The sequence below is a fragment of the Equus przewalskii genome, chromosome 6 (assembly GCF_037783145.1).
Source record: "Equus przewalskii isolate Varuska chromosome 6, EquPr2, whole genome shotgun sequence".
In the NCBI taxonomy this organism is placed as follows: domain Eukaryota; kingdom Metazoa; phylum Chordata; class Mammalia; order Perissodactyla; family Equidae; genus Equus; species Equus przewalskii.
In genome coordinates this window covers 60,597,830-60,621,061 of record NC_091836.1, presented here as the reverse complement: position 1 = coordinate 60,621,061, position 23,232 = coordinate 60,597,830, and the positions used below count along the sequence as shown (strand labels likewise).

General features: G+C 36.2%; 1 protein-coding gene and 1 pseudogene across 21 annotated transcripts in view; both read right to left on the bottom strand.

The window, feature by feature from the left end:
• DLG2 (discs large MAGUK scaffold protein 2) overlaps positions 1-23,232 on the bottom strand; it is a 1,822,408-nt gene that overhangs the window by 1,325,685 nt on the left and 473,491 nt on the right. The window lies entirely within an intron of this gene.
• On the bottom strand, positions 12,934-13,531 carry LOC139084166 (transforming protein RhoA pseudogene; annotated as a pseudogene).

Here is a 23,232-nt window from a genome sequence, read left to right as displayed (position 1 = left end):
TTCAACTCTACCAAACTACTTGTAATTCCCATCCCTCTACCTGAAACACCCCATCCCTTCCATTCCTCACTTTCTTAGCTTCAGGTAAACTTTTTCCTACTCTTTAAAAGGCTGGTCAAATACACTGCTCTCAGTGAAGCTTTCATTGACTGAATCTGGCTGACTTAGCCATGTCTTCTTCTATATCCTCCTAAATCCTTGTATGTGGCTCTATTATAAGAACTGTCACATTATATAGCATTGACTTATATGTATGTTTCCTCTCTACACTCTAAACTTGCTGAAGACTGAGACGATTTCTTTTTCATCTCTGTATCTCAAAAACCTGATATATTACATGGGATAAAGCAGGAACTTGATACATGTTTTCTGAAAGAATGAGTGGATTGAGGGTGGATGCAGTGATGATAATAAAAATATTTAATACCAATTCAACAGTCAAACTAATCAAAACAGTTGCCAGTAGGTATGCTGTAGCAGTGACTACAGGGCTGAGTGTATCAGCTCTGAATTGGCCACACATAACACAAAACCTCACGTACTTGTGATAATAAACCATATCTCTGGTATAGCTTCATCTACAGCCTTTTATAGTATATTTCCATGTATGATTAGGTAAATGATGCAAGGAATATATTTCATTTCATTTTTAAAAGATCTCATATTCCTTTTATCAAGTGCCAGAGTAAGTTAGTGGCTTTCTTCTAGCCAAAGTTAAAGTGTTTCTTATCTTCTATTTATTATTATAAAATTATTTTACGTATTTTTTTCTATGATAAAAATTCAGTAAAGGATACATTCTGGTATGTTTCCAGTTAACAAATTTATTGAGCTGCCCCTGACCTTTCAAGTTATGATTTTACTTATTTTTAGAAAGGCACCCAAATGTATTATTAGACAAATATATAATTAACTTTTACTACTAACAGCAATACTCTTCAAATTTTCTAATTTTAATTAGAGTTTAATTTTAAAAAGGGTCCAAATCTGACCCTCTGTAGATAAGGAAAGAAAATTTTGCTTTTAGAGCACCCATCTCCCATTTTACATTCATTCCCCTTAGGATTTTCCATCCAGCCCATGAGAATTCCAAGCCATTAACCTTCCCCTTTCCTCCCTAACCCAATTAAAATGTACTATGTAAAATACACTGCTGGCTGCTTATCCGGTGCCTCTTCTTTTTAAGTAGAATGCTAACTTTGTTCAAGTATCCACCTGTCCTTGAAGTAAGTCAGGAGAAACTGACCCCACTAGCTCCACACATTGGCACATGACATTTTCCTGGTAACACTGGCTGATCTGGGAATGCACAGGGGTTCTAACATGGTTCAATCATATTGAAGGGGTGGCTCTTATTCCCTTAGTCACTCTCTCTCCCACTAGATGTGGACAAGGCAACATTTTGTCTGAATTGCTCCAGGCAGCCATATTGAGACCAAGAGGGGACCCAGCCTGAGGCCATAGCTTTCTGCACAGAGAAGGTAAAAAGAAGAGATAGTAGTCATTGTTAATGACTCCTTTGAGCTTCTGATTTAATGCAGGAACTCAACCGACCTCTGGACTTCTTGTATTTGAGATAAGGATTTTCCTTGTCTTTAAAGTTAATTTGAGTTGAGCTTTCCATTGAAAAACCATCCTAACTGATACATTTATGCCCTGTCTCCTTAGAAATCCTGATATTTGTTAATTCATCTTAATCTGGATCTTTTTATTCTAGTTCAAATGATAAAACACTCAATAGATGTTCAATGTTGAGATATTTTAAAACATTAAACACAAAGAAAAATAATATGTGATGTTTTTGACCTCTAATAAATATATCATAGATCAATTATGGATTTAAAATAAAAAGAATAAAGCAGGAGTCAGCAAAATTTTTCCATAAAGGACAAGACTGCAAATATTTTGGACTTTGTGCACTATATGGTCTCTGCCTCAGCTATGCCACTGAGCCATTGTAATCTGCTGTTTTAGTGTGAAAATAAATAGGTGTGGCTGCATTCCAATAAAACTTTATGTACAAAAACAGGCAGCCAGATTTGAGATTTGGCTCTTCGGATGTAGTTTACAGACTCTTGAAATTTTAAAAACCCTCTCCTCCTTGAGGTAAAATGTTCCCATTATGGCAGTACTTGTCATATTTGTCTGCCATCTTCTTTGTATACAATTATGGATATAGTGTTATATATAATAGATAATAAATACACTCTTTCTTTTTCTTTCCTGACTTTGTTTTTGTTTTGCTGAAAGGTCAAACATCTGTGGGCTGATACATGACCCCCCTACCCTTAGTGCTTTAGAAACTGGGACTCCACTCGTATCTAAAGGGGCTGAAATTATTATAATTCAAAAATGGGGGAGAGATACAAAAATAGACAAAAAAAGAGTTGATTTAAACTCATAAATCTAAATGAACAGTTATTCAATTTGCCCTTCTCAAAACACAACACTATGCTAACAGTATTTCGAAAATGTTAATACTTTTCAAAAATTATATTCCTATATAATGTTTTAGAGCTTATGAAGCACTTTCAAAGCTATTACCTTGTTTGAGTCTCACAACGACCCTGTAAAGCAAATGTGAACGTCTTAGTTCCCCTTTATATATAAGAAAACAGAGACACAGCAAGTTTAAGGACTCCATCTATGACTATGCTGCTGATAAGTGATAAGCTGAGAAATGAGCTCCAAACCTAATACTCTTTCCATTTAAATTGGACAAAACACATAGTATCGAGTCAAAAAGATTCAAGCACAGATAAGGTTATAGGGGGCCGGCCCTGCGGCGCAGCAGTTAAGTTCGCACGTTCTGCTTCTCAGCAGCCCGGGGTTCGCTGGTTCAGATCCCGGGTGTGGACATGGCACTGCTTGGCACTCCATGCTATGGTAGGCATCCCACGTATAAAGTAGAGGAAGATGGGCACGGCTGTTAGCTCAAGGCCAGGCTTCCCCAGCAAAAAGAGGAGGACTGGCAGAAGTTAACTCAGGGCTAATCTTCCTCAAAAAAATAAAAAAATAAAAAAAATAAAACAGATAAGGTTATCCTATCTCAGATGGCACTCAGCTACTCATCTGTGCCTGAAAGAGAAGAATGAAAAATGAAATCTGTGATAATCCATCTACTCATTTAGAAACAACACTGATGAAGCCAAAGTAACCATTGGTATAGGAATAACTATAACCCCCTGAAAAAGGGGTAGGGAGAAGATCATATGATAGTGAGGAAACAGGTCATACAAGAGAGTCTGCTTCTAAAATAAACAGGAAAACCAAATGGGACACATTTCTCATGAGCATATGGATAATAGAAGTTTGTAAGATAGCATCGGTTTTGTCTATAGGTGTTTACAGATCACAGTGACCCACCTCTCTTCATTTCAAATATGTTTCTATTAACATAGGTTTTGTATAGGCCATGCGTAATCTATGTATTTAACAGGGAATTACTGATAAATTTAGAGTACCTAGAGTTCCATAATGGAGTTTTATATAACTTATCCTGTTAAAGATCTGTTAAGGGTTTAACCCCACCTTAAATTTCAATGTTAGAGGACCTCATTTGAATACTCTTCTGTAGAGACTACAGAATTAAGATTCAATTGCCATAACAAATATAAACATTGAGTCTGACTTATGGGGGGAGGAGTTTATCTGTAGTCTCCCTCCCTAAACTTTGAGATAGTAAAAATCTCCAGAAATTTGGATGCATATGGAAGGGAAAAAATATATTTGCTAAGGAACAGTAAAATGTACTGAGAAATTATCTGCTTTCTAAAGGGCTTTTAAGTGTATGACTTTCTAGTTAAAGAAACACCAAAGGAAAAGTTTGAAAATTAGACTTTGGTCCTCGCTGTGCAACATACTTGTGCCACCTTGAAAGATCCTTATTCCCAATCTCTTCTTTAGTTTCCCTATGTAGCAACGGGTCTCACCCTCTTGGCACACAGGCCTATTTTATTCTTTTGGGACCAGAGGCATAGTGTTGAAAGCTTATGAAGTTTTTGAGGATCTAGATAAATTTTGGAGACTTGTATTGGCTTTAAACTACAAAAAGAAATCTGCAAATTTGAAAATTCTAAATATTTAACTAAACAGTTATAAATTATAACATCATGTCGAGCAGTCAAGTGCAATACTCAAGGCCAAAATGAATAATTCATTCCTAAAAATTTATGAAAGTTATTATTTCAAATTTTAGATAACAAAAGTTCATCTCATATGGAGCATTAATATAATAAGATGTAAGGTAGAACCTGCAAAAATTAATTAGAGCCTACCCAGCACTTAATATGGCCTTGGTGGCGGTATTCACCAAGAACAAAACCCATCTTCTAACCACAAAACTTTTGGGCACTCTTGCCTCTATAAGGTTCTTTCTGAAGCTTGAAACATTGGGACATTCCTTACCCCATACACACCTATCACCACTTCACCCTAAAGAAGACCCTTACTGTCATTCCCTTAGCCAGCATAAGACAGCTTTCATACTAGACAAGACCCTCCTTTAACCCCTGAGATCAAGACTCTCACAGACGCCTAGAATCTAATGAGAAAACCACACCTAAAACAGGACTCTTGATACCTTTCAGCCAATTCTAGCACCAAAACAACTTGGGCAAAAGTTAGAATATCTGAGGTCAGTACATTCTGATCATGACCTGGTAATCTTTCAGCCACTATATATGGCCATGAACCCCAACTTTCTAAAAAAAAGCATCCAAAGTTCTCTACATCTTGGACTTTGCTTATCTGTCCAGCCATGTGGTCTGTGTTTCCATGTATATCAATTTTTGCTCCAGTTATTTGCATCTAAGACCTTAAAGTTCACAAGCTAGTTTATTCCTCACTTTGGTACTTGCTCTCTCCCATACTCCCACTTTTGCCTGTTGAGCCTTCCCACATCTGGCTGAGTTGGGGCACATGCCCCTTCTCTGTATTCTCATAGACTCTGGGCATAGCTCTTTCACAGCACTCACCACATAGTTTATAAGGGGCTCCTCTTCTAGAGTATGAGCTTTTGGAGAACACACCTTTGCCTAATGCATCTCTATCACCAGCATCTAATATAGTGCCAGGATATATGTATTTATAACATATTGGTTGAATTTGTGAGACATGGGCCTTATCTGCTCTACCAGATTATTGTGAGAATGAACCAACTAAGAACTTTGAAAAAGATTATGATTTGTCTCTAGAATACATATATTTTGAGAAAAAAATCATACTTTAGATTGTATTAACTATCTGTGCAGGAAGAAATAGAATTTATGTAGCATAACTGAAAAATATTATAAAAGACTAGACATATATCCCCTTCAGGTTGAGAGCTGTGACGGTGGGTCATGCCAGCCAGCCAAACCCAAACAAGACAAGGGACCCAGGAAGCAGTGCTGAGTAACCTTAAATAGGTCTGGCTCTGTAACTGGGTGGATATGACAGCTGTAACATCTAGATCCAGCTTAGAAGAGGCTTTCTGATGTTTTGAGCTCTGATTGGAATTCTGAGAATCCAATGTCCCAAGTTCTGTAGGATGACTCACATTTTCTGTTTTGCCTGTAAAATAGTGGATGGCATTTTTTAAAAGTCTTATAATCTTTCCATAAATGAAAACTTATAAAGAAGCCCAATACAGCAACATTTGAACATACATAAGCCTTTTCCACCTTAAAAAGAAAAGATGTTCCCTTGACTCCCACATCCTCACCCAGTTGCTGCTCTGCCTCTCTCCTCCCCTTCACAGCCAAAACTCTGAAATGGTTTTCAATATTCACTGTTTCTACTTCCTCACCTCCCACTCATCTTTCACTCCATTCAGGCTTCCACCCCCTCACTCCACCCAAAGAACTCTCATTAAATTCACTAGGCCTCCCTGTCACCAAATCCAATGGATGGTTTAGTCCTCATATTACCTCTCCTCTGAGCACTATTTTGTATTGTTGACAGTTCCTTTCCTTTTTGGTAATACTTTTCACATTTCTATCTGTACCTTCCACAATGCCACACTGTCTTGGTTTTACTCTTATTTCTCTGGCCGCTGATCTGTCTGTCTACTTTGAAGGCTCTTCTACGTCTAACCACCCATTAAACATTGGCCCCAATCTCTTCTCACTCTATAATTGCTCCCTAGAGAATTTCTTAAATATACACAGCTTCAATACTACCTCAAATGACTCCTAGCACAGGCCTCTGCTCTGAGGTCCTAACTGCCTGTGTAACATCTCTACTTAGATATCTTAAAGCACATTACATACATCATGTCTAATACTGAACTCATGATCCACCTTTTCTGCCAGAACCTGATATTTCTTTAATGTTCTCTAACACAGTTAATGATACCTCCATCTATTCCGTGAACAATCTAAAAATCTAGGCGTAATCTTTGACATGTGTCTCTCCCTCAACTCCTATATCCAATCCCATCAACAGGTCCTCGCATATTCTCCTATAATCTCTCTCAAGTCAATTACTTTTCTCCATATCCTTGTTGCTTATCCTAATTTTAGTCCCAGCTACCATCATATTTCATGTGAACTACCTCAATAATCTTCTACCTGGATCCTACATCCAACCTGGAACTCACAGGTAGGCAAATATTTCACAATGCTAATCTGGATAGATGCTAAAGTCCTTAACAAAACATTTGCAGATAGAATTAAGCAATAGATAAAAAAATGACTGTACACCATGACCAAGGGGGGCTTATTCCAGGAATGCAAGGCTAATTCAATACTCAAAAAATCAATCAATGTAACTGACCACATTAGCATGCTAAAGAGAAACAAACACGTGATCGCGTCAATTGATACAGATAAGGCATTCGACAAAATTCAACATCCATTCATGACAAAAACTCTCAAAGAGTAGGAATAGAGGAGAAATTCTTCAACTTGATAGAGAGCATCTACAGAAAACCTACAGATGATGTTATATTTAGTAGTAAAAGACTGAGTGCTTTCCCCTTAAGGTTGGGAATAAGAGAAGGATGCCTACACTCATCACTCTTATTCAACACAGTGCCAGAAGTTCTAGCCTGTGCAAAAGGCAAGAAAATGAAGTTAAAAGAATACAGATCAGAAAGAGAAGTAAAACTCTCCCTATTTGTAGATGAAATGATTGTCTACATAGAAAGTTCCAAGGAAAAAAACTCCTAGAACTACCAATGAGTTCAGCAAGGTCATAAGACACAAAATAAACATACAAAAATCAACTGGATTTCTACATACTAGCAATGAACATGTGGATACCAAAATTACTAATATAATACCACTTACAATTGCTGAAGAAAAAGAAATACTTAGGTATCAGTCTAGAATATATGTATAGAACCTGTATGCTGAAAACTATACAGCATCGAGGAAAGAAATCAAAGGATTTCTAAATAAATCAAGAGACATAACATCTCATAATTGGAAGACTCAAGATAGTACATCTCTCCAAATTGCTGTACATGTGTAATGCAAATACAACCAAAATCTCGTCAAGATTTTCTTGGTTTTGTAGATATAGACAAGATTATTTTTTAAATTATATGAAAAGGCAAAGGAACTAGAATAGCTAAAACAAATTGGAAAAAGAAGAATAAAGTAGGAGGAATCGGTCTGCCTGATTTCAAGACTTATTAAACAGCTAGAGTAATCAAGACTGTTTGATATTAGTGAAGGGATAGATACACAGACCAATGGAACAGAATAGAAAACCCAGAAATAGACCCACACCAATATACCCAATTGATTTTTGGCAAAGGTGCAAAAGCACTCCAGTAAAGGAAGGAATTCAAAGGGGAAAAATAAGCTTTTCAACAAATGGGGCTGGAGCTACTGGAGATCCATAGGCAAAAAAATAACCCTCAACCTAAGTCTCACCCCTTATACAAAAATTAACTCAAAACGGATAATGAACTTAAATATAAAATCCAGAATTATAAAACTTCTAGAAAAAATATGAGAAAATCTTCAGGATCCAGGACTAGGCAAAGAACTTTTAGACTTGACATCAGTCATGATCCATAAAAGAAAATAATTGACAAATTAGACTTCTTTAAACATTAAAAACTTTTGCTCTGCAAAAGTACCTGTGAAGAGAATGAAAGGAAAAGCTGCAGAATTGGAGAAGATATTTGCAAACCACATATCCAAAAAAGGACTTATATCCAGAATATATAAAGAACTCCCCAAAGTCAACAGCAAAAAAACCCCTCAATTTAAAACTGGGTAAATTACTTGACCAGATACTTCATCAAGGAAATACAAGGATGGAAAACAAGCACACAAAAGATAATCATTAACCATTAGGAAAATGCAAATTAAAACTGCGATGAGATACCACTACATACTTATTAAGATTGATAAAATAATAATCCGTGAAACTACATGCTGGTGAGGATACAGGAAAACTGGATCACTCAACATTACTGATAAGAATCCAAAATAAAAACTGGAAAGTTTCATTAAAAACTAGATTTTTAGTTTTTAGGTAGTTTCTTTAAAAACTCAACATGCAACTACTATACAACCCAGCAATTGCACTCCTGGGCATTTATCTCCAAAAAATGAAAATTTATATTCACATAGAAACCTGTATGTGAATAATTATAGCAGCTTTTTCTTAATAGCCAGAACTGGAAACAATCCAGATGTTCTTTAACAGGTGAAGGGTTAAACAAACTGCAGTACATCCATGCCATAGAGCACTACTCAGCAATAAAAAAAAAAAAAATTATTGATATATGCAACAACCTGGATAACTCCTCAGATAATTATGTTAAGTGAAAGAAGCCAATCTCAAAAATTTACACATGCGATTCTGTTCTCTTGATACCTTTCAGCAAATTCTAGCACCAAGAATGACAAGATTACAGAAATGAAGATAAATTTAGCAGTTACCAGGGATTAAGTACAGGATACGGACAAGAGGAAGCAGGTATGACTTATAAAAGGTCAACTTGAGAGATCCTTCCATGATGGAAATGTTCTTTATCTTGACTGTACTAATGTCAGCATACTGGTGGTAATACTGTACTATAGATTTACAAGATGTTACCATTGGGGGAAACTGAGTGAACAGTATATGGAATCTCTCAATATTATTTCTTACAATTGCATGTGAAACTACAATTTTCTCCAAATAAGGCTTAATTTTAAAAATGCTAATCTGTAGTATCTCTTCTGATGTTCAAAATGCTTCAATAGCTATAAATTATTCTTAGAATAAAACCAAAGTTAACTAACTTGGTATGCAAGCCCTTTTTGGTGTAGACTCATCTCTCCAGCCTCATCTCATTGCTTTCTTTCCCTATTATTCACACTCCAGCCATACAAACATCTAAGTTTTGAAGCCATTCTCCTTTCTATCATTGGACCTGTGCACATGCTGTTGTCTCCATCTGGAATGTTCTCCTCCTTCCTTCATTCTTCCCTCTCAACCGTCTCCTTGTATAGTTAGCCATTCATCTTTTCTGAACTTACTGATGTATCCCTTTCTTGGGAAATATTTCCCTGACCCACAGGTCTAGTTAATTTTTTTCAATAGTCTTTCAAAGAATTGTATGCCTTCCTTCAGAGGGCTTAACTAGATGTGTTATATGCATTGGCTAATGTGATTATTATTAATTTTTTAAGTGTGGCACTTAAGCTAACATCTGTTGCCAATCTTCTTCTTCTTTTTTTCTTCTTCTTCTCCCCAAAGCCCCCAGTACATAGTTGGACATTCTAACCAAACCGGTGAAGCCCTGGGCTGCCGAAGCAGAGCTTGTGAACTTAACCACTTGGCCATGGGGCAGGCCCCTAGTGTGACTATTTGATAAATGTTTGTTTCCTCCATTAGACAATAAACTTCATGAGCCAACTCTTGTTTGCAAATATATCCCCAGATTCTAGCCTGAGATGCAGTAACTGTTTAATAAACATTTGTTAAATAAATAGATTAGTAAAATAAGAAGAAGCTATGGTTAAAGTAGGTTTTAGCTCCCTTCCATACCTCTCTGTAGTATCTCCTGAGGGCAGCTTATTTAAACCATAGGGCTCCGTGGAACAATTTTTGTTTGAAAACTGACCTTCAGAGTCCCATCAAGGGACTAGTATGACAAAATCCAATGATGAAAACTTTGGCTCTTTCAGTCAAATTTTGGGATAGGTTTGGGATTGAACAATATGCAGGCCAGGTTAGCTTCTCTTAGCCCCACAACAAAAGTGAGCCTTACTTTCCCTGCTTCCAGCCCTACAAATCTCTACTACTTCCTCATATAGCCACTATTTTAAAGTTTATGAGGCACAGTTTGAGCATCATTTCATCATAACCGAATTGGTGCATTGCATAGGACCTTTCCTATGGCTCTAGAATCTTGCTTCATTACCAAAGGTAAGGAAAAATGGTGCTAAATACACCACACTTCAAGTTTGTAGAGCCGCCAACTAGCTACCTGTAGTTAAGACAGATGCCTGTATGCCTCGTGGCAGAGAGATGCTGCTCCCCTAGACCTAGGTACACACCAGCACCACCATCACGTAACAGTTAAATAGGAAGAGCCTGGGTGGGGGAGTAGGGGAAGATAATCAAGGAGTGTAGCATTTCCAGCAAGAAGCTATTGCGAACCCTGGCCTTAGGGGAGAGGAGGGAGCACTTTCCCCTCTCCACAGCCAAGAATGGAGGCTACCATGGAATCACTCAAATTGGCCGTTCATAAAGAACGAACCTGCCTTGTGTTCCCTGGCTGTAAGCTTTCTGAGCAGCAGAACCTCTGGTCTCTCTCATGCTATCAGTGGAGACAACATTGGTGAGAAAATTCTTAAGGAGCTTAATATGTGTCCGCTGAAGTCGTAGGGTACATGCAAGCATAGAGATTGATTCTTCTCATCTGGAGTTTTCAGAAGAGAAGATTCTCTTCTAGGAATCCCATACCAGTGAGCATTGAGAGACCTGTGGTAAGGTGTGTGTGAGAAGAGAATGAGTACCATCCTCACTTCATCCCAATTTGAATTGTGGTTTCACCATCTGCTAACTGCATGACCACAGGCAATTTACTTAAGAATGCTAAACTTTATTTTCTTCTTCTATAAATAGAGTTATTAATGTCAGTATCATACACAGGGTAAAGATGAAATGAGATAATATGTGTAAAATTACTGAGCCCCTGGCACATAAATGATAGATATTATTATCGGTATTAGGCAGGGTAAGTCTGCAGATTTTAGAGTCAGACAACCCTGTGTTAAAATCCCAGCTCTACCTTTCCTAACCTGTGTGATATCGGAGAAGTCAGTTCAACACTCTAAACCTCAGCTGTTGCTATGAGGATGGGTAAATCAATCAACGGAGTTCAGCTTAGCTCTTACTAAGATTTTAACCTTGTCAGGAATTAAAGTCAGTATCTACATAGTTGTCTCTCTGCACTGGATTGTGAATTACTTAACTGCATGCACATGGCCTCATTTACCTCCTTGTTGCCACTTCAATCACGACCACCACCACCACCTTGAAATACATAGACTTGCATATAGATAGATACTCAATAAATACTATATGAATTGGAATTTTTGTTTTAACTCTTGGAACATTTGAGAGATTGTCTTAGTTAATATTAGTAAATAACAGAGCTCAACTTAAAGTAACTTAAGCAAAATTTTTTTAAAGGGGTAGGTTTTATTGGAAGTTTATGGATTATTTTATGGAAGCCAAGGACAGGTAGGTCTTTCAAGGGATGGAGCCAGGTTCTGGGAAATCGTTAAGAATACAAGCTGTTCTCTGTCCTGATCTGCCACCTCTGATTTTGCACAGAGGTGCTTGCTTCATTCTTTGTCTCTGCTGAGTGACGTGCTCTTTTACTCTATGCCCACGACAAGAAGAAGATAAATTTGTTTTTACTCCAAGGTTTAATCTCCTTTCTACTGACTGGCTCAACCTGACTGGTCATCTCTTGGTGTCTACTGTTCTTGTCAGGAAGCCTGCTTCTGTTCCTTTGTGGATAGTTTCTTTTTTCTTTCCACTTTTAAGATTTTCTTTATTCTTTACCTTTTGCAGTTTCATTATGATGTGCCTGGCTGTAGGTATGTTTTTACTTATTTTTTGCTGGGGACTTGGTGTACTTTATAATCTAAAGATTAAATCCTGTCTTTCTTCTGGAAAATTCTCAGACACATTCTCCTTCAAAATTGTCACTTCTTTCTCCTCTTCTCTATTCTCTCCTCTGTACTCTATTTATACTCAAGCCACTGTTTCTCCTTCTATCGCCTATGTCTCTTAACTTCTCCCTTACATTTTCTATCAGTCTCTTGTACTACATTCTGAGTGACTCACATCTATCTTTTAATTTACTAATTATTAAGACCTATCTACTATTTAACTAACCAGTAGAGGGTGCATTTATTTGTTTATTTTCAATGACTGGATTTTTTTTATTGCTAGCCCAAGTTGGCCTACTCTTCTTTTTATAATTTGCTACAGAGATGACAAATATCAGTATTAAATTTAATTTTACAAAACCACTACATCCAGTCTGGGGTAGATATATTTATTGTTGGTAACATACACTAAGGGGCACTAATTACACAGTAAATATAAGGTAACTAACACGAAACCACACCTCTACCTTAGCTAAAGTGACATGGGCTTGGTTGGGCCTTTCAGGCTTTACACATTTCCACAAATTACATGACCAGTGAAATCTGATCAGGAGGAAAGTTCTGAAGTAATAATTCACCAGAGTGCCTTGTAGTTGATAAATGATAAGCAAAATATGTTATTTATAAAGTAGTTACAGCCTAATTCACAAAAGTTATCAGCATTTCATCTTTCTAAAAAGGAGTAAGAAATCAAGAAATTCTTTGAACTGACGCCTGGCCAAGTGGCAGTGCTGAGAAGGGATGTCAGAGTGGTAGTAGAGGGACCCTAGTGAGGCAGATAGATTGGTTACAGATGACATCAATAATCATAGTTTGTTTCTAAATAGAGTAGCAAGATGACTTCTGATTTGTAATCTTACACATAATATAGATAAATGAAGGAGGCCAGTAACCACAAACTAAGATTAATAAACAGCACATCAAAAATTAACTATATGAGGGCTCCGTTTACAGTAAAGTTTCATAAAACAAGGCACCCAGTATTTTTCTTTCCATAGCTGACTTGGAAAACCATTCTTGTGGCCATTTCAAAAAATCCTCTCACTCAATCTTTGGTTTTTCTGAACATTCCATGCACCTAAAAGTGCTGATCTGGTTTGTCATATCTCTAGGCACTTATCAGGTCTCATTGGCTCTTGCTTCATCTTGGCTAGCTCCTGCCTCATGCACTCATCCTTCAGAAGATCATTCTTGTTCCCAACTAGGATGATGTGCACATTGGGACAGAAATGCTTGCCTTCCATGTTCCTTTTTTCTGGGAGGGTTTCAATACTACCAAAGTTATTGAGGAAGAAACACATCAATATAACATCAGTATCTGGGTAGGAAAGGGGTCTCAGCCGGTCACGACCTTCCTGCCCAGCTGTGTCGCCACAAAGCTATCACCACCTACTTTCTATTCACTTTAATGTCAGCCATGTGGTTCTCTGAGTGCCTGTCCCTGTTAAGACTATGAGCTAGCCAGTCTTGCCCCAGGCTCCATCATGATGATCAACAGCATCTTTCAGATGGCATCTACTGTTCACAGAGTGCTGTGAGCCAAGGACTGGGTGGCAGAGAGGTTCTGCAAAGTACATTAAGCTTCTCAGACAACAAGCACTTACACAGCATCTCCCAAGTCCAGATGCTCCTCTGTCAATCACTAATTTAGGGGGGTATGTGGCTTGGTGAGTGGGGAGCACAAACAAGCTTTTAAAATTTTAAAGGTATTTATTTTAAAATTTCTCTCAGATCATTCTATTATTCCTATTTCCTCTCATATGATTTCTCATATTTGCTGCTTATTCTGATTACCTATCATACTAGATTAATGTGTATGTTATAATTTTTGTCTCTGAATTTATCTGCAGAAAGATAAATCTAGGGTTCTCATTCTTAATGGTGGTATCATGGTTGTTGAAGATCCAAAACAATGGTACCAAGAGAATCTGAAAAGGCACATCAGGTATGTCTTTTTACGTCTTCCAAGACTGGAATTATCAGCCTATTTTCATGGTGGCTCCCCAGATCATATGGAATTTTCTATGTTTTATACAGAGTCCAGTTCCAGTTGCCCACTATCTATGGGCTTTTGGCCTCATGTATCATCTCTGTGAGGCATTAAGCCTGAGTTCTTGAGGTATATATCTGATGTTATCCCAATTTCACTTTCTACTCAGAGTTGGATTCTCTTTATTTTTGCCAACTGAAGATTTTACTTTTATTTCTTTAAACTTATTGTTATCATGATTACATTAATTTTTTTTTTTTTTTTTTTTTTTTTTTTTTAGAATTTCTATGTGTTTGGAGTGAGAGGGCAGAGTTCTTGCATCAGCTCAGTTTCCCATCCAAATCAGAGCTTGAATTGACTATCCCTTTGTCCCAATCGAAACATCAGGGAAAGAGAAACTGGTTGGCTCAGATTCTGTCTGATCACTGTTGGACAAATCAATTATAGTGGTCCCACAGCACATAGTAGAAACACATCTGCCATTTCTGTGGGCGAGAGGGCAACCCTCATGATAAGGTTGCTGGGCAGATACACCCGTACCATTTATCATAGAGATCTCAAGGAAGATATTTTAATTGTTTTTATTCTCTGCTTAGATTTATTCACCTAAAAATATCAAAATGGCAAATTCCCTACACATTACATGCTATAAATATGACTTGCCCCATGCTCAAAAAGACATATATCTGGTCTTATATAAACTTTAAACATCCTTTGCAAAATGAGAAATAAACATACCTTGAGATAAGACTTGGGTTTTCTGATAGAGTTTGGACATTCATATAATAAGAATGAGCAATAGTCTCGTATTCCTACCAGATGATTAACAAAAACATGGAAATAACAATTTAGAAAATATTTCACTTAATAAGATTCACTGTGGGGTGTTTTGTTTCTGTTTGTTTGTTTTAGTTATCATTAAAAGTTTCAAAACAGCCTGAGTGATTGGTTAACGGAAGAGCTAGAGTCTTCATATTATGAAAGGTTCTCGGCATCAAATTGGTTATTGGCAGGAGTATGGTTTCAGTTTAACATTCCAGAGTTTACATGACTGGATATTTCATGTCTATAAAAAGGAAACTCTTGCCTGGAGCTGAAAAATGAGTGTTTGCCTAAGCACTTAGGTAACAGAGCGATAAACTTTGCAAACATATAAAGATAACAAGATGTCTTGGGAAACATGGCAGATCTGCATCCTATTCCTAAGGGGACCCCTGAATCAATGCATGTTGGTAGGCTTTTTGTAAAGCATCCATAATTTAAACAAATTTCAGATTTACCTCTTGAGATCTTATTCCTGAGAACTGAGTATCATGTCCTCTATTTCTAACACAGCCTGTGCATTCCTTTAATGTTACCCAGTAGGTTCTGTCTGCCCACCTTCCTTTCTAGAGTGCTTGGAGGAATGTACTGTTAAAAATTAAAAGTTGGCAATACACATCAGGCTAAGGGTGTACATTTATCATAATCCTACCAATAACACACATTTATAGAATATTTTAATTTTTTTCAAAACATGTTTGTTCCTTTGCTCATTTGATCCTCACGATAATACCATAAGGGCTAAGTTTTATCACTAAGTCCAGAAAGCTTAGAAGTCTTTTTGGTATTTAATCCACTAACGTACTCTCCCAATAAATACTAGTTGAATGAATGAAGTAGTAGAAATACTGACTTGGGAGTTTTAGGGACTTATTTGAATCCTGGCTCACCAATTTAATAATTTGGCAATACTGGACAAGTCCATTAATATTTCTGAATCTCAGTTTCCTAATCTATAAATAGAAAATAATGATACTTGTATCACATGTTTCTTCTTTAATGAACTAAGGGATGTGAACACCTCTTTTTTACACGATCTGGCATATGGTATGCGCTTAATACATATTTGTAGAATAAGTAAATTTACCTCTAAGAATTACCTGAGAATTCTAACTACTTCAGATTTAGCCTCAGGTTGGTTAGAAGGTTTTCAACTTTCTTCTATACATTTGATGATTAAAAATATGAAAATCCTAGCTTCATTCTCCTTCCTAGGGAGGAAGGACTTGGTTTCACCAATATGGTCCTGAAAAGGGTCAAATATATGGAGGAATGAATTAAGCATGCTGATTCTAATCCCATCTGAGAACATAGCTTCATCATTATTACAAAGAATATCTTAAGTCATGGAATGCAAATACATAAATTTTATGAACCAACATCTCTCACCTACTATTGGCTGTCTGGAGCACTGCATTGAGAATAATTTCGACACAAATCTGGTTTAATAGAAAAAAATCCCAGGTATCTTTAGCAATAATTGCCATGGGTACAGGAAGAGGTGGGCAAACATGGGTTTGCCCACCCATCACAAACCGTTAGTTATACAAAGAACTTTTGAGAGCTTGAATAAATTCTATTAACATATACATCCAAATCTTAGAGAGGCAACCCAGAAAAGAAATATTAGGATGTAATGATCAGGATGTAGGCAGTGCTTAGGTTTTAGAGAGGTGTAAAGCCCATGCTATGGAACTTAGATCTAATTCTTAGATGTTGGATGCCATCATAGAATTATATAGAACAGAAGTGATATGGATGGTTTTCCTTCAGCTCTCAGTGATTTTCAACCACAGTTTACCCATTAGTATTACCTGAAGACCTTTTTTTTTTTTAAGCCTTTTTTTTTTTTTAAGATTTTATTTTTTTCCTTTTTCTCCCCAAAGCCCCCTGGTACATAGTTGTATATTCTTCATTGTGGGTCCTTCTAGTTGTGGCATATGGGACGCTGCCTCAGCGTGGTTTGATGAGCAGTGCCATGTCTGCGCCCAGGATTCGAACCAACGAAACACTGGGCCGCCTGCAGCGGAGCGCACGAACTTAACCACTCAGCCACGGGGCCAGCCCCTACCTGAAGACCTTTTAAAATAGTGATATCATTTACTCCACCTGAGACAAATTAAGTCATAAATTTTTGGTATAGCCCAGGCAACAGTGCTTTTTTAAATTTCTCAAACCCCCAAATACCTGCAATCTCCTTTTGAGATGCTGCCATTTTCTACCCTTGATAAGTAAGTCATGGAAATCGTGCTCTGGTTTGGCTACATAATCCAAAGAAACTTTTCAAATCTTTGTGGAAGAAACTTTGGATTGCCTTAAAGAAAGATACTGCAAAAATGGCAAAGCCCACAGCAGAAATATCCTATTCAGAAAAAATAATAAATCAAGCTTTGAGAGTTGAAACAGAAAGTGGAAACAATGATTAATGCTTTAAAGATAAACCAATAAAATGATATGCAAGTCTAGTGTTTCTCAAATTAGGGTCCTTAGACTCTTGGGGATCTGTGAAAGTCCACAATTTCTCCATCATAACTGATTTTTAATTAGGTGTTTTCCTTTTGATGATAATCTAAAGGACCAATAGAATTATATGCTGGTTCACCTGGATGAACACCTTTTTAGTGACTGTGGTATTGAGATTTTAGTGTCCACATTGGTGTTTGTGTTTACAACCACATGGATACCAAATAGTGCTACTTTAATTGACCTGTGATAATAAGAAAAGAACAGAGGAGGACTTACTATGTAGAGATGCATTCAAACCAAATGAAGGCCAAATGACCTCAAGGATCACTATATGAAATAACATTTCACAGTTGTTTAAATACAATACAAACAATACAGAAAAATTCTAGAAAAACTGAGCCCTTATATAGCACACAGTAATATGCCATGCCAAAGCAATTATTACCATATGGATACTGCAAGACAGTGACTTAATTCCAACCAACATCATTTGTTATATTAAATTAATTACTTTAATTTGGGTTGCATTTTTTGTAGTTTTGATGGTATTTAAGTTGTAAATCTGTTTCAATTGAATAGTTGTACAGGAACTATTAGCACATGCAACTTAAACAGTTTAATCTTCTGCATATTTAAGTAATACAAAAAGTATTTAGCTCAAATCTTGGAGTTCCAGGTGAATTATTTTTCCTTTGTGACAGGTTCACAGTTTCAGAAACAGTGCTATCTTCTTTTGTTCAACAACTGATTTTTGCTGTTGGTAACCTCTGATCTTATAGAGTAGATGGATAATTAGTATATTTGGAATGTCTAAATATTCTTCATTTACTATCATATAACAAGTGTGGGACCTCAGCAAATAATCTTGAAATCCTAGCATTTCAGTAGAAAAAAGTGGTCCACCTCTACAGGATTTTAAATACCTGTCTATTTTTTGAGACCTTAACTTGATTTATTTTCAACAATTAAGAAAAGGATTTATACAGGCTGGTCCCATGGCATAGTAGCTGAATCCAGCATGCTCTACTTCAGCAACCCAGGTTTGGATCCCAGACGTGGACCTACACCACTGGTCAAGCCATGCTGTGGTGGTGACCCACATACAAAACAGAAGAAAACTAGCAGGGATGTTAGCTCAGGGCTCATCTTCGTCAAGCAAAAAAGAGGAAGATTGGCAACAGATGTTAGCTCGGAGTGAATCTTCCTCACCAATTAAAAAAAAGAAAAGGACTTACAGTACATAAATGATTCAAGGAATCATATGATGATCTTATTGCTACAAAAATTTCATGTACTAGAAGCCGTGGTTGAAACTACAGTTTTTAGAACCAGACTGCTCTAAGTCCAAATTCCTAATGTGCTATTTATGCCTTTGTAACCTTGGATAAATTACGTAACTTCTAAAGAACCTCACCTAAATATGAAGATAATATTAGTACCTACTTCAGGTAGTTGTAAAGGTTACCAGGATGACCTAAGTGAAATGATCCAGAAAAAAGAATGAAGTATGGCATTCTTTAATGTCCTTTTCTGTTTATGATTTGATAGAAAGTTTTCTAGAGTAAGAGTTAGAGATTTGGTGCTCTGTGGCTTTCTAACAATGTAGTTTTATATAACTCACTTAATCTCCCAGTTTTCTCACCTGCAATATAAGGTTATTAGACAAAATATTTTCTTTACTCTCTTGTGTGGCTAAATTAATCTTAGTCTCCTAATTTCTCAATGAGAAAGGGCATATGATAGAAATATAAGCCCATCCTACCTTATTGGAAATCCTTAGGGTCTGTTGTGCTTTGGAATTCAGAAATGTGTGAATTTTAGAAAAGTTACACAGTGTACATACCAGGTATTACATAATAGCCCCAGCAGGATCCGAGGCAGAAGCCTGTAATCAAATGCATTTGTATTTCTGTAATGAAATATATGAATAGTCACACTAAGTAGAATTTATAAAAAAACATAAATAGCCTTATATTAGTTTATGTTGGGTTTTTTCTACCAAATGAGTTTTTATGCCAAAGTTAACACAAAGCTTTTGATTTTTCAGAGGTTTTAGATTTTAGAGTCATGGATAATTGCTTGTGGACTCTGAATCCATCCTTGATTCTCACTGTCTAGACATATGAAATCAAATAACTCTACCTCTATGGACCTCAGTTTCTATATTTGTAAAATCAAAATTTGAATAAGATGTCTTCCAGGCTTCCTTCTAAGAGTAATAGTATATTCATTTTAAATGAAAGAAACTATGGACACTATTAGTTTTCACTACAAGATAACCTAACTCCTTCATTCAATGAATAAATATTTATTGAGGTGTGCTATATGCCAGCATTTTTCTATGTCTTATGGTTTCTGTGGTGAGCAACACTATTCCCATCAAATTTACCTTCTAGGTGGAAGGGAGGCTGACAAACAACAACAACAATAGCTAAACAAGTGAACAAGAACATTTCTAATACTGATTAATGCTACAGTGAAATAAAAGAGGATGGCATTATAGAGTGACTGATGGAACAGTTTATTTCCAGTTCAAGGGTTAGGAAAAACTTCTCTATGGAGGTGACATTTGAGCTGGGATCTGAAGGATAAGAAGGAGTCAGTCCTATGAAAATCTATGGACAGAGCATTCCAGAAAGAAAAGATGACAAACACAAAAGCCCAAAGGCAGGAATAGGCCTGTGGAACCAAAACATAGGACTCTAAGTGGAGAGTTGGAGAAGATAAAGCTAGAAGGAAAGGTAGAGGCAAAATTATGTTGGGTTTTGAAGGTCATGGTAAGGAAAGAATGGATGAAACCAACTTTTTGCCTTATGAATGCTTATGTAAGACCTATGGGTTTCTAGAGACCCATTGTAAGTAGCTTGAAGGAGAGAAACCTCTATTCTTCCTCAAGGAAATGTAAAAATGAAAATAGAATGCAATGATACCAAATAAAAATTCCAGTAAAAAATCAAATCAAAAGCCATAAGAAATAAAATAAATGCAATCAATCATTTATGGATTGGGGTGCTAAAACAAATTGCTTCCAATGATCTTTAGGACTTTTGTATAGAAACAACCCATAAATATTTTTATCAGCAACAGTATTAGAATAATTCTCTGGCAGAACATCTTCATGTATTATAGGCCAAGTGCAGGATTCAGATAAAAAAGAAGAAAAATGAGAAGCTACGTAAACTGGAAAGATTTGGATTTTAAACATTAGAAGTCATCACTCATATAAATTTAATATAGAAAACTTTTCTTCTGCTCTTAACAACACCAAGCCATTAATTTCTGTTTTAAAACATTTTATTGTTGATCACTAATGTTTTTAGGATGTACGTCAATTCCACTCATAAAAATATTAACAAACTTATTTTAAAAGTAAAACATATTTTAAAGGTTCAGAACTCAAAAGATAGTGGCTTTCACCATTTAGTTCCACAAATACAGTAAATTAGAGTTCACACTACTTAGGGAAACTGACATATCAGAATCTATTGCTTACAAAATTCTATCTTCCCTAGGGTCACGTAGCTAGCAAGGGACCAAACCAAAAAATTCAAGTCCATCTCTGCTCTGCCATAGTTCCCACACAAAGGTAGGTTTCCCAAAGAATCCTTGTGATTTCTTGAATTAATTCAACTCAAAGGATTCTGACTGTGAATCTAGCATTATTCTCAGCAAGGTAAGCAAGAAGAAGTACCATCTAGAGTAGTTAAAGGCAAAAATACTTAACCTTTGAGGCAACAGGGCAAAAACATATGAAACAAAGATAAATGCAAACTGAAACATATTTGAAAACTTAGAAATGTGATTATCAGTAAAATGAAGATTTAGACTACAGTTTCTATATCATAATAGTAACTGATAAGATTATTATATGCCTTTGCTTAATACAGGAGAATGATGTATTTCTCTCTTACAAAGACACAGTAAAAGCACTTTCCAATCTGCACCCAAGAGGAATAAAGACACCATGATGATATATTTATTTTAAGTTCTAGCAATAAAAGGATGTGTCAGCATCCTTACCACCCAAAGACCATAAATAGCACAGCTTGCTCGGTCTTCTGAAAGATGTACTCAGAGTTCAAAACCAATTCCATTAAGCACAAGTCCCAACCCAATTTATATATGATTAAGAGATACACATGTCCTTGGATTGTCCTTTCCGTAAAACATCCTAATGGGCTGATAAGGCAGCTCCATGCCACACCTTTTAAACCTTTTCTTCTATCATTATTTCTCTCTCTCTCTCTCTCCCATCTGCATTGTCTAAAGGGAGAGTACATTGAACTCTGCAAAGGTCCAACACTGAGTCAAGTGGATTCACTTAAGGGCTTCCTTAAAATTAAAACACTCGCAAGATAATTTCAAATCACATTTAAAGAAAATAAAAAAGACGTTAATTGCTTTTTTTCCCAAGGCAAAAAAAATAATCTTCCTTTCACCTTTTAGTCATGTGTTGAGACTAAGAGACATTTCTTAAGCAGTTTGCCTGATGAAGTTCTACAATTAGAAAATTTACTTTCAGAATTAGAAAAAGATTCCACTGATTCCCAACATAAGCACTATTGGCATTTCAGTCAAGAAAACGTTTCATTGTGTGTGTCAGTGCCACGCATTTGAAGGATATTTTATTCCCTGAGTTTTATCCATTAATTGCCAGTACTATCCTCAGTCATGATGAAAACAAAAACTATGCCCCCCATATACACATTTCAAAACAATAGCACAGGTTTGTAATTCCCCAAGTGAGAACCACCAAACTACCTAATTCTGCAATAAAGAAATAGAGACTCAGAAACATTTAATGCCTTGCTAATTGAAAAAGAGCTAGTAAATGCCAAAATTGTGACTCTCCATTTATTCTTCTTTCGATTTTTCTCTATAGAGAACTATTTCATTAAATCATCAAATATAAAGGTTTGAATAATATCTCAGGGTGTAATCTAAGTCTTTGCCTCCACATAGAGAGATAACCCAAATAAAAAACATAATCTTCCAAAACTGACAAAAATATTTGATCTTCCTAGCAACCCATTTCACATTCAATCAAGAATGAATTAGAAAGAGTGAAAGAACAAGTAAATATAGGTGTGAATACTTTCTTGGACTTTAACTAGCTGTGTGGCCTTAAATTATACCAACATAATCTCTCCAGGCTTCAGTTTCTCCATAGGTAAAATGACGTTTGAGTTATATTATTCTTAGGACTTGTCCTCTATAAGAAATGCTTGTCTTTATATTTTTCAAGCAAACAGATCTCATTTACTGCAGTTCAAGTCTGTTTTACACTACGTAAAAATACTTAAAAAAAATTCCATATCCTTACAAGACCCCTCCATTTATATAAATTTTTCGACTACAGACAGGGAGTAGAGTTTTCTGGTTAATCAAATAACCTGGCAAACAAAAGAATCTGTCATGTATTCCTAATAGCTCAATTTATTCCTTCAACAAACGTTTACTACTATGAGAGTTCTTTACTATTCTAGGTTGTAGGGACCCTTGTATGAGTTAGACACTTTCCCGGTTTCAAGAAAACCACACCTGATCAAGGAGTTAGATATATAAACAGATCATTATAATTCAATGTAATTGGTATTATAATTATTATACTAAGCAATAAATTGCATTTACCACTAAAGTGGTAATGAAAACAGGGAAATATTTCTGTGCTGATTAAACAGATACATTAGATACATCATTATGGATATGTAATATAGAAATACTACAGAAAGAAGAGTATTCTGGTTAATAAGAACTTAAGTTGATGAAGTATCAGATGAGTATTTTTTGACCATAACTCTTGCTTGCTAAAGTGAGCAAAAATAATAATAATAGTAA